General features: G+C 44.3%; 1 pseudogene; it reads left to right on the forward strand.

Annotated features, from left to right (window-relative positions):
• The first annotated feature begins 213 nt into the window (after positions 1 to 213).
• On the forward strand, positions 214 to 8,827 carry LOC136329944 (heat shock protein HSP 90-beta-like; annotated as a pseudogene).
• The last annotated feature ends 2,084 nt before the right edge of the window (positions 8,828 to 10,911 follow it).

The following is a 10,911-nucleotide window of genomic DNA, read 5'->3' on the forward strand; positions in this document are numbered from 1 at the left end:
CCATCGAGATCTCTCATTCAAAGTCCAGAGTACTGTCCACAAGTGGTGTGTCCATCCAGGAAAGGAGTCAGTGCCCCGCTCCTGTCACAGTCCCTGCTTTAAGAGTCCATTATACCGCTCAAGGATACCAGCAGCCTGTGGGTGGTAGGGGACATGGTACTTCCAGTCCACCCCTAGGTCTTGAGCCCATTGCTTCACTATAGAACCTGTGAAATGGGTACCACTGTCACTTTCAAGGACCAGCAGCAGCATGTATGCAGCACTCAGGTGGTCCAGAGCCTGTATGACTGCCCTCTGGTCAGGGTTACGGGCAGGGTAAGCAGCCCTCTGGACCGGTGGCAGTATCTACACATGTGACTGCATACTGGTACCTGTCCGACTTTGACAAGGGTCCGATGATGTCTATTTGCCACCATATCAGTGGAACATGACCCCTCTAGATCTGTCCAGGAAATGCCAGTTGTCTCCAATGGTGCTTCTTGAAACACACTGCACATTGATTGCAAGTTGCAAGTACCTCTGCATAGGACACAGGCAAGTTCCATGCCTTAAGAGTGGCCCACATAGTTTTCTGTCCTGCATGGAGCAGACGCTGGTGGAGCCACTGTGCCATGTCACCTGCAGGCATAGTCTCCAACCATTGCACCCTTGCCAAAGTGTCTGCCTCATCATTCCCAGGGTGGGCTAGAGGGGCATGCCCTGTAACATGGTGTACTGTCACCTGTTTCTGATGTTCTATTTCCCATAAGTTCTGCCACATGGCCTGACCCCATAGTGGACGGTGCATTACCATCCACTGGTTAATGTGCCAAGTAGCAATCCAAAGGGTCAGTCCACGACAGACAGCCCAGCTGTCAGTGCAAATCACCAGAGGTGAAGGTTCATTATGGGCAACTAGCCATATGGCTTTTAATTCCACCCATTGTCTGCTTTGGCCTGTACCTGTGTCCATCCAAATATTCTCAGTGGCCCGATGGAAGGATATAGCTGTCCATTTGCCAGTGGGCCCCTGCTAGAACCATCAGCATACTAGGCATCCTCGGGGATGGGCATTTGCCCCTCCTAGTAGGACGACTTCAGGTTCTGCATCCTGAGCCCCAGCTGCACCTGACTCTAAGGTCGCATAGGTGACTGGACCCAAGACTTCCTACAGTTCTTCTCTCAATTGGGCTGGAGCATTGTTGCAAGTATGCACCCACTTAGCCAGGGTGGACATTTGGGCCATACCACTACGAGGTTTGGTTGCCCAATCTCTCACCCATCCTGCAATAGGGTATATGGTCTTGACCATAACTGGAGTAGTGGTCATAATACTCTCAGTGGCTAAGAGGGCAGTATACACAGCTGCCAGCTATTTCACCACTAATGGCTAACAGCCTTTCCACTATTGGGACAAAAATCCAATAGGTTGCCATAGGTGCTCTGTCCTTTGTCACAAGCCCCATCCAAACCCCTCAAGGGTTACATGGACATCAAGCTCACAGGGCCTGGCAGGATCAAACACATTAAGGCCTGTGCCACTTTGACAGCTCTCTTAGCAGCTGCAAATGCACCTTGTGCCTGCTCAGTCCAATCTCAACAAACCCCCTTCTGAATAAGGTGATATAAGGGATGCGGTAACTGAGCCAAATGGGGTATGAATGATTGCCAATACCCCAACAAACCTAAGAATTCCTGTAATTGCTTTACTGTAGTGGGCACGGGGTATGCCTGGATCTTATCTATAACTGCATCAGGGATAACCTTTGTCTTACCCGACCAGACAACTCCCAAGAACTTAACAGATAACCCAGGTTCTTGTAATTTGCCCTTGTTGACCACCCAGTCACATGCTTTCATGTGGGATAGCAGGGTAGGGACTACTTGCTCCAATTCTGGAAGCAATTCACTAGTTAGCAGAATGTCATCTATATAATGATACATACAAACTACCTCTAGTTGTTTTCATTTAGCCAAGTCAGCAGCCATCAGCCCATGACACAAGGTGGGGCTATGCAAATAGCCCTGTGGTAATACTGTAAAGGTCCGTTGCCACCCTTCCCAAGTGAAGGCAAATCAGTCTTGACTTTCTTCAGCTATATCAATAGAGAAAAGGCATTAGCCAAATCTGCCACAAAGTGGTAAGTCCCCAACTCATGGCTTAACCAATCCATCAGGTTAGCTGTTGAGGGTACAGCAGCATGCAAAGTATGCAAAAGGATCCTGTAACCCACTGACATTTGCCAGGTTCCATCTGGTTTGTGCACAGGCCACACTGGAGAATTGTAAGGGCTGTGTGCCAGCTGGATGATCCCTACCTTTTCTAGTTCAAAAACTGTCCTAGTGACTTCTTCATAGCCACCTGGCAGGTAGTACTGCTTCTTGCTAGTCACACGCCCAGGAACGGGTGATTGCAAGGGGGAATGTGCTGCGTGTCCCCACAACACTGCCTTCACCACTCAGACTCACAGGCAGAACTCCAAGCTGTAATTTCCAACCACAGTCCTTGTAAGACATCTACCCCAAAAATACATTCAGGAATAGGAGATGCATACACCTTATATGTCTTAGAACTCAGTCTCCCTATCCCCAATGGAATAGTTATTGGCTTCACTTGAACAGTTTGGCCCCTGTAACTGTCAATGGCTACTGGGGTCCCAGCAAGCCATTCTGAGTTCCCATAAGGAGAGAACATTCTGTACCTGTATCCACCTGTTGTACATTAGAAGGGGACCAGTGAATAGCCAGTTCCATGTGTGGCCTCCGGTCCCTGTTCATCCCTGTTAGATGGGTCCCTCAGCCTTCCTCCTACTCAAACTGAAACAGCAGGTCTGAGGGTCCTCCTCTCCTTCAGCAGTCTCCATCATATAATCTTTTAACTGTGCTGCCCGCACACCAATTGTTTTATTGGTAGCTACTGGGGCCATTTGTCTCAGCAGCTGGAACCTCTGCCCTGGTTTAAGCTGCTGCCAAAGCTCCAAAAGAACCTTATTAGGCTTGCCATCCAATTTCTCCCTATCTGCTCCAGCCACAATTAAATCTACCCACATCTGTGTTCGGGTAATTTTCACAGGCCTGTTCCTCTTGCTAGTCGGGTGGGTGGGGAGCAGCATGGGCAGCAACCCTCAAGCAGCCCTCACAGCTTTGTGATTCCGTGCTGCCTCCACCTCCCCCAAATCTGCTACCACCTGTGTAACTGCATTGATGGGCTGTCCCACATAGGGACCCAGGACAGCCACTAGTGACCCAAAAAGGGCTGATGGGGCACAGCAGAGGGTAAGATCCCACATCCCAGCCATAAACACTTCCTCGTTTGGTCCACGAGACCCTGGTTGGAAAGCAGCATTCTTCATACTTAGTTTCTGAAGGACCTTTACTAACTCACTATAGCACTGCCACTGACTCACAGCCCCCAGCTAGTCCCCAGCATTTTGCCAGGCCATACGAATGGCAGCCATCACCCATTCTAATAGGGTATGGTGTCCTGGGTTGTCATGGCAGTTCTGAAGATGCTCCCTCGAGGAGTATGTGGTGATGGTGGCCAATTTCTCCATCTCTGTTCTAGAGAGCATGATGCCATCCAACCCATGTGTCCTACAACCTCAGTAACCAGGCTGCCAGCAGCTCCATAGGTTTCTGCCTGAATTATACCCCCCAACTCCATCAGCTCTGCCTGGGTGTAGGGTCAGATTACAGAGTGCTTCACTATCTGTGAAGGAGGCTGTGGTTGCCCCTGAGGGACTCTGCTGCTGGGATTTTACCTTCCTGGTGACCATTGGCCAGGCTCTGAGTCTACAGACAGCAGTTGCAACCCCAACCTCCCCCTCAGAAGAGAAGGAGTTGGAAATGCCTGCTCCCACCTACTCACAGCCGCTCCACCAACAGGAGTGCAGCTCCATCTTCTGCACCCACTTCGGCTCCTGCAGCTGCCAGCTCTCAGCCAGAAGCTGACTCTCGAGCTCCTGAACCTGACTCTCAAGCTCCTGAATCCACAGTTGTTTCTCCAACAGCTGTTGCTACCAACGTTCAGCTTCCAAGGCAAACTGCAACCGAAAACCCGCAATTTCTTCTCCAGAGACCACTCCAGTGCCAGGCACCATTGGTGTTCAGCCTGCCCCTCACAATGCAACTCTCAAACCCAGTCAGCCTCCCTGTCCAGTGCTCACTCTAGTTCATGCCATTGCTAGTTCTCAGCCCATAGTCTGACTTGCAGTTCTCAGATCTATAGCTCTTTCTCCAGTTACCATTCTAGCTCATCCTGTAGCTTTCAACCTCAGGCCACCTCTCACATAGAGCTCTTGGTTTCCTCTTGCAGGGCTGTGAAAAATACCCAGTGTACAGCCACCAAAAGGGCAGCCATGGAAAACCATATGCTGGAGAATAGCAACCACTCCTCTACCTCACCCTTCAAGGGGGTCGGAGGCTCCATACCCATTTCCAAATCCTGCCCACTATACCAGATGTAATGCCAGTGACCAAGGCCAGGCAGGTTCACATTGGATTTGGGCAGATGGTGGAGGAACTTCAAAACCAGAGAGCATTGGGCCATAACCATTTATTAGAGGCTCACAAGGACAGGCAAGCAAATGAACAACAAAAGGGAAAGAGCTAATAAACAAAGGAAACTCTGCTGTTCACAATAAGGGCAAGGGAGCAAGGGAAACCACACCTCATGGTGGCGGGAGAGCGATCTAGGAGAATTGCTGCCCAGAGGAAGCACCCATAGCCTAATATAGACTGTACACACGTGCCTCTGCCATATGCTCACACATATGTGCTTACACTGGTAGACCAGCGAGCAAGTCTAACAGAGCTGCCCCACAGTGGTTATTTCCAGAATGGGACTATGTGTCCAACAGCAAAGAATTCTCTCTCTCTTTGCTGAGGGTTGTTCACAAATCAAACTTAATGGTCCAGGATCTGCACCAGCTGTATTGTACGGCCCTAGATAACTGTTTCTGTTTCAGTGTGCTCTGTTCCGATCCATATGATGCAATTTAAAGAGGAGCCTTTCCTGTACTGTGAGGCCTGCAAAACCATGGTAGTGACTAGAACCTGGGCTGGGTCTCTGTGCTGCTGTGCAGGAAGGATTTAAAAAGCATTCTGGCTTAGAGAAGAAAGAAAAGACTCTATAAAGTAAGAATAAAAAAAAACACTTTCTCTTAACTTTCCAGTTTCTTGTCCTGTGTTGTCCATCAATAGCCTATCATTCTACCTTAAAGAGGAAAAAAATTCTGACACATGCTACAACATGGATGGTCTTTAAAGACATTGTGCTAAATAAAATGCTATGATTCCACTTATACAAAGTACTTAGAACAGTCAAATTTATAGAGACAAAAAGAATAGATATTACCAAGGACTGAGGATAGATACAAGGTAAGGGAAAGTTATTATTTAAGGGTATAGAGTTCCCATTTGGGATAATGAAAAGCTCTGTGGATGAATAGTGGTGATGGTTGTGTAACTATGAGAATATACTTAATGCCACTAAACTTATATACTCTTATTTTTTTGTGACAGAGAGAGACAGAGAGAGGGACAGATAGGGACAGACATATAGGAAGGGAGAGAGATGAGAAGCATCAATTCTTTGTTGTGGCTCCTTAGTTGTTCATTGATTGCTTTCTCATATGTGCCTTGACAGGGGGGTGGGGGAGACTTCAGCAGAGTGAGTGTCCCCTTGCTCAAACCAGCGACCTTGGGCTCAAACCAGTGATCTTGGGCTTCAAGCCAGTGACCTTTGGGCTCAAGCCAGCAACCAAGGGATCATGTCTATGATCCCAGGCTCAAGCCCACAACCCCTCACTCAAGCTGGTGAGCCCGTGCTCAAGCCAGCAAACTCCAGGTTTCGAACTCAGCATCCCAAGTCGACACTCTATCCACTGTGCCACCACCTGATCAGGCAAAAAATGTTTTAAATTTAAAGTTAATTAAAACCTCTGAGCTCATGGGTAGAATTAATATGCTACAAAGTCAGCCATTTCTTTGTGGATTCCTCTTTGTCAACTTTTTAAAGTCTTTCCACTGCATTGGTTGGATTCTCCAAAGAAAGATTTTCCAAACCCTTGCCCAAAGGATACAGACAAGATGCCAACATCCTGGAGCAGAATGAGAGAATAAAGCATAGTTCTTGTTAGTCAGCATGTAAATATTTAGTTAACCTTTTTTCAATCTTCTTTAGTCCTTCTTTCTTTAAAGTACCCCTGCCCCCAAATGTATCTGATATAACCCCTATCCAGAGACATTTTTTTATTATATCTCTGAAAAACAGACCCTCAGGCTTCTATTGGGGTAAAGGAGGACTGCACAGAGAAGACATTTTTAGTTTTAAACAGATTCTTGACTAATCCTCCTGTTATGACTGCACACCTTAAGCTCTCCTAGAGATAACCAATGCCACCAATTTCTGAACCTTTTGGCATTCTTCAATGTCACCTATTTCTATCTGCTGGTCTTCCCAATGATTTAAGATTTTATCTTCCTCTCTCTTAAGTCACCCCTGCTCATGCTTCTTGCAGTACATGAACCAGACACAGTCCCTGCCCATCCTGTTCTCTAGTACTTGCATCTCTTCACCTTCAAGATGCCTGAGGAGGTGGAGACTTTTGCCTTCCACGCAGAAAATTTTCAACTCATGTGTCTCTTCATCAATGTCTTCTATCCCAACAGAAAAAATTTTCCTTCGGGAGTTGATCAGTAATGCCTTCTAATGCTTTGAACAAGACATATTACAAGAGCCTGACTGACCCTTTCAAGCTGGACAGTGATAAAGAGCTGAAAACTGACATCATCCTTAACCCCCAGGAATGTACCCTAACTATGGTGGACACAGGCATTGGCATGACCAAAGTCTATTTCATAAACAGTCTGGGAACCATTGCCAAGTCTGGTACAAAAGCATTAGTGGAGACTTTTCAGGCTGGTGCAGACATTTCCATGATTGGAGAATTTAGTTTTGGCTTTTGTTCTGTTTATCTGGTGGCAGAGAAAGTGGTTGTGATCACAAACACAATGATGATGAGCAGTATGCCTGGGTGTCTTCTGCTGGGGATTTCTTCACTATGCAAGCTGACCATGGTGAGCCCATTGCCAAGGGTTCCAAAATGATCCTCCACCTTAAAGAAGACCAGACAGAATACTTAGAAGTGAGGCAGGTCAAAGAAGGGGTGAAGAAGCACTCACACAGTTCATAAGTTATCTCATTACCTTTTATTTGAAGGAAGAAAAAGAGAAAGAAATCAGTGATAATGAAATAGAAGAAAAGAAAGGGGAAAAAGAAGAGGAAAACAAAGATGATATGAAGAAACCCAAGATTAAAGATATAGGCTCAGATGAAGAGGATGAGTACTAAGGATAAAAAAAAGAAAACAAAGAAGGTGAAAAAGAAATAGATTGATCAGGAGTGAACAAGACCAACCCCATTTAGACCAGAAACCTTGATGACTATGCCCAGGAGGAATGTGGAGAGTTATTTTAATATCCTTACCAATGACTGAGAAGACCACTCAGTAGTGAAGCACTTCTCTGTAAAAAATCAGTTGTAACTCAAGGCATTGCCATCCATTCCCATTGGGCTCCTTTTGACCTGTTTGAGAACAAGAAAAAAAAACATCAAACTTTATGTCTTCCATGTATTCATCATGGACAGTGGTAATAAGTTGATACTAGAGCATCTCAACTTCATTCATGATGTGTTTAAATCTGAAGACCTCTCCCCAAACATTTCCATAGAAATGCTCAAGCAGAGCAAAATCTTGAAGAACATTTATAAAATCATTGTTAAGAAGTGCCTTGAGCTCTTCTTAACAAGAAACTGTAAAAAATTCTATGAGGCATTCTCTAAAAACCTAAAGCTTGGAATATGTGAGGACTACTATTTGGTGATGTCTTTCTGGGCTTCTGCACTATCACACCTCCCAGTCTGAAGATAAAATGACTCCTCTTTTGGAATATGTCTCTCATATAAAGAATATCTAGAAGTCTATCTATTACATCATTGATGAGAGCAAAAAGCAAGTTGTCAACTCCGCTTTTGCAGTGAGTGTGGAAGCTGGGCATCAAAGTAATATATATGACAGAGCCTATTGATGAGTATTGTGTACAGCAGCTCAAGGAGGTTGATGGAAAGAGCTTGGTCTCAGTTACCAAGAAGGGTCTGGAGATATCTGAGGATGGAGAAGAAGAAATCAGAAGAGAGCAAGGCTAAGTCTGAGAACCTCTGCAAACTCATGAAAGAAATCTTGAATAAGAAGATTGAGAAGGTGACAATCTCCAATAAGCTTTTGTCTTCACCCTGATGCATTGTGACTAGCACCTACAGCTGGACAGCTCATATGGAGTGCATCTTGAAAGCCCAGTCACTTTGGGACAACTCTGTGATTGGCTACATTGGCCAAAAAACACCTGGAGATCAATCCTGACCACCCCATAGTGGAGACTGCGGCAGAAGGCAGAAGCAGACAAGAATGAAAAGGCTGTCAAGGACCTTGGCTGATGCTGTTTGAAACTGCAGTGCTCTCCTCTGGCTGCTCACTTGAGATCCCCAGACCCACTCCAACCACATCTACAACTTGATCAAGCTAAACCTAGGCACTGATGCAGATGAAGTGGCAAAAGAAGAACCCAGTCCTGCTGTTCCTGATGAGAATCCTCCCATCCCTGCCCCGCCTTTGAGGGAAATGAGGATGCCTCCTACACAGAAAATATAGGTTATGAGTTTCTGCCTGCAGACCTTGTGCCCTCTGTGTATTGTCTCCATATCTCCTCCAGCAGCCCTGAGTGGCCCTTGCACATCTGGTCTCTTTTGCTGATAGTGGTTTCTTTTCTCACCTGTCTTTCTGCCTAAGGCAGATTATAAGGGCTTCAAGCCTTCCCTTCCCACATTTGATATTGGTTTGAACGTTGTGTATTGGGGGGGGGGGTTGTTTGTTTTTCTCTGAAATTGACATATGCAAAATAAACAAGATGCAGTTAAAAAAAAGATTTTATCTTTCTTAGTCAGTTATCATTTGTGCATATGCTTTTCAGCTTCTAAAATGTTATTACTCTTCTCCCATTACCTTTGTCCTTCTGGGTTTATGCAAGCAAAAAATATCCTTCACTGTTACTTTAGTGGGGCTTAAGATAGAGTTAATGTGTATGTTCAGTCTAGCATCTTTGCCAGTGAGTCTCTTCTGTCGTTTTTACAATGCCATTTATAAAATTGTTGTGATTTCTTAGGCTCCATTAACAGAAGGAAACCATCTGAAATAAGGAAAATGATGGTGGTGAGTGAAGTCTGGAGTACTATTTTCAGTTCTGAGTACAACTATTAAAACTAGGAAAACTGAAATATTTTAGAGGAAAGTAAGTAGAATATTAATGGAACAATTGAAAGGACTGGGAATGTTTTCAACAGAGAATGAAAATTTCCAGAAGTTGACTTAAAATATTTGAAAAGCTGATATTCATTTATTCATTCATCCATCTGATTCTGCAATGTGCTAGGAAACATTCTTCCAGCATGGGGACAGAGTAGTAAACATGACCAATTCCCAGTTCCTGTGGGGCTCACATTAGGGGAGAAGGGTGATTTTTTTTTTTTTATAATTTTATTTTTTTTAATGGGGTGACATCAATAAATCAAGATACATATATTCAAAGATAACAAGTCCAGGTTATCTTGTCGTTCAATTATGTTGCATACCCACCACCCAAAGTCAGATTGTCCTCCGTCACCCTCTATCTTGTTCTCTCTGTGCCCCTCCCCCTCCCCCTTTCCCTCTCCCATTCCCCCTCCCCCCTGTAACCACCACACTCTTATCAATGTCTCTTAGTTTCACTATTATGTCCCACCTACGTATGGAATAATACAGTTCCTGTTTTTTTCTGATTTACTTATTTCGCTTCGTATCATGTTATCAAGATCCCACCATTTTGCTGTAAATGTTCCGATGTCATCATTTCTTATGGCTGAGTAGTATTCCATAGTGTATATGTGCCACATCTTCTTTATCCAGTCATCTATTGATGGGCTTTTTGGTTGTTTCCATGTCCTGGCCACTGTGAACAATGCTGCAATAAACATGGGGCTGCATGTGTCTTTACTTATCAATGTTTCTGAGTTTTGGGGATATATACCCAGTAGAGGAATTGCTGGGTCATAAGGTAGTTCTATTTTCAGTTTTTTGAGGAACCACCATACTTTCTTCCATAATGGTTGTACTACTTTACATTCCCACCAACAGTGTATGAGGGTTCCTTTTTCTCCACAGCCTCTCCAACATTTGCTATTACCTGACTTGCTAATAACAGCTAATCGAACAGGTGTGAGGTGGTATCTCATTGCCGTTTTGATTTGCATTTCTCTAATAGCTAAAGAAGATGAGCATCTTTTCATATATCTGTTGGCCATTTGTATTTCTTCCTGGGAGAAGTGTCTATTCATATCCTCTTCCCATTTTTTTATTGGATTGTTTGTTTGTTTGTTGTTGAGTTTTATGAGTTCTTTGTATATTTTGGATATTAGGCCCTTATCTGAGCTGTTGTTTGAAAATATCATTTCCCATTTAGTTGGCTTTCTGTTTATTTTGTTATCAGTTTCTCTTGCTGAGCAAAAACTTCTTAGTCTGATGTAGTCCCATTCATTAATTTTTGCCTTCACTTCTCTTGCCATTGGAGTCAAATTCATAAAATGCTCTTTAAAACCCAGGTCCATGAGTTGAGTACCTATGTCTTCTTCTATGTACTTAATTGTTTCAGGCCTTATGTTTAGATCTTTGATCCATTTTGAGTTAATTTTTGTACAGGGGGAGAGACTGTAGTCCAGTTTCATTCTTGAGAAGGGTGATTTGATCTGGCTGGCTCACTGTAGAAATAGGACAAGTGAATAAAAGTCATCAGGAGATACATTTTATTTATTTTTTTGTTTTGTTTTGTTTTTGTTTTATT

This window comes from Saccopteryx bilineata, chromosome 3 (assembly GCF_036850765.1).
Source record: "Saccopteryx bilineata isolate mSacBil1 chromosome 3, mSacBil1_pri_phased_curated, whole genome shotgun sequence".
NCBI classification, from domain to species: Eukaryota; Metazoa; Chordata; class Mammalia; order Chiroptera; family Emballonuridae; genus Saccopteryx; species Saccopteryx bilineata.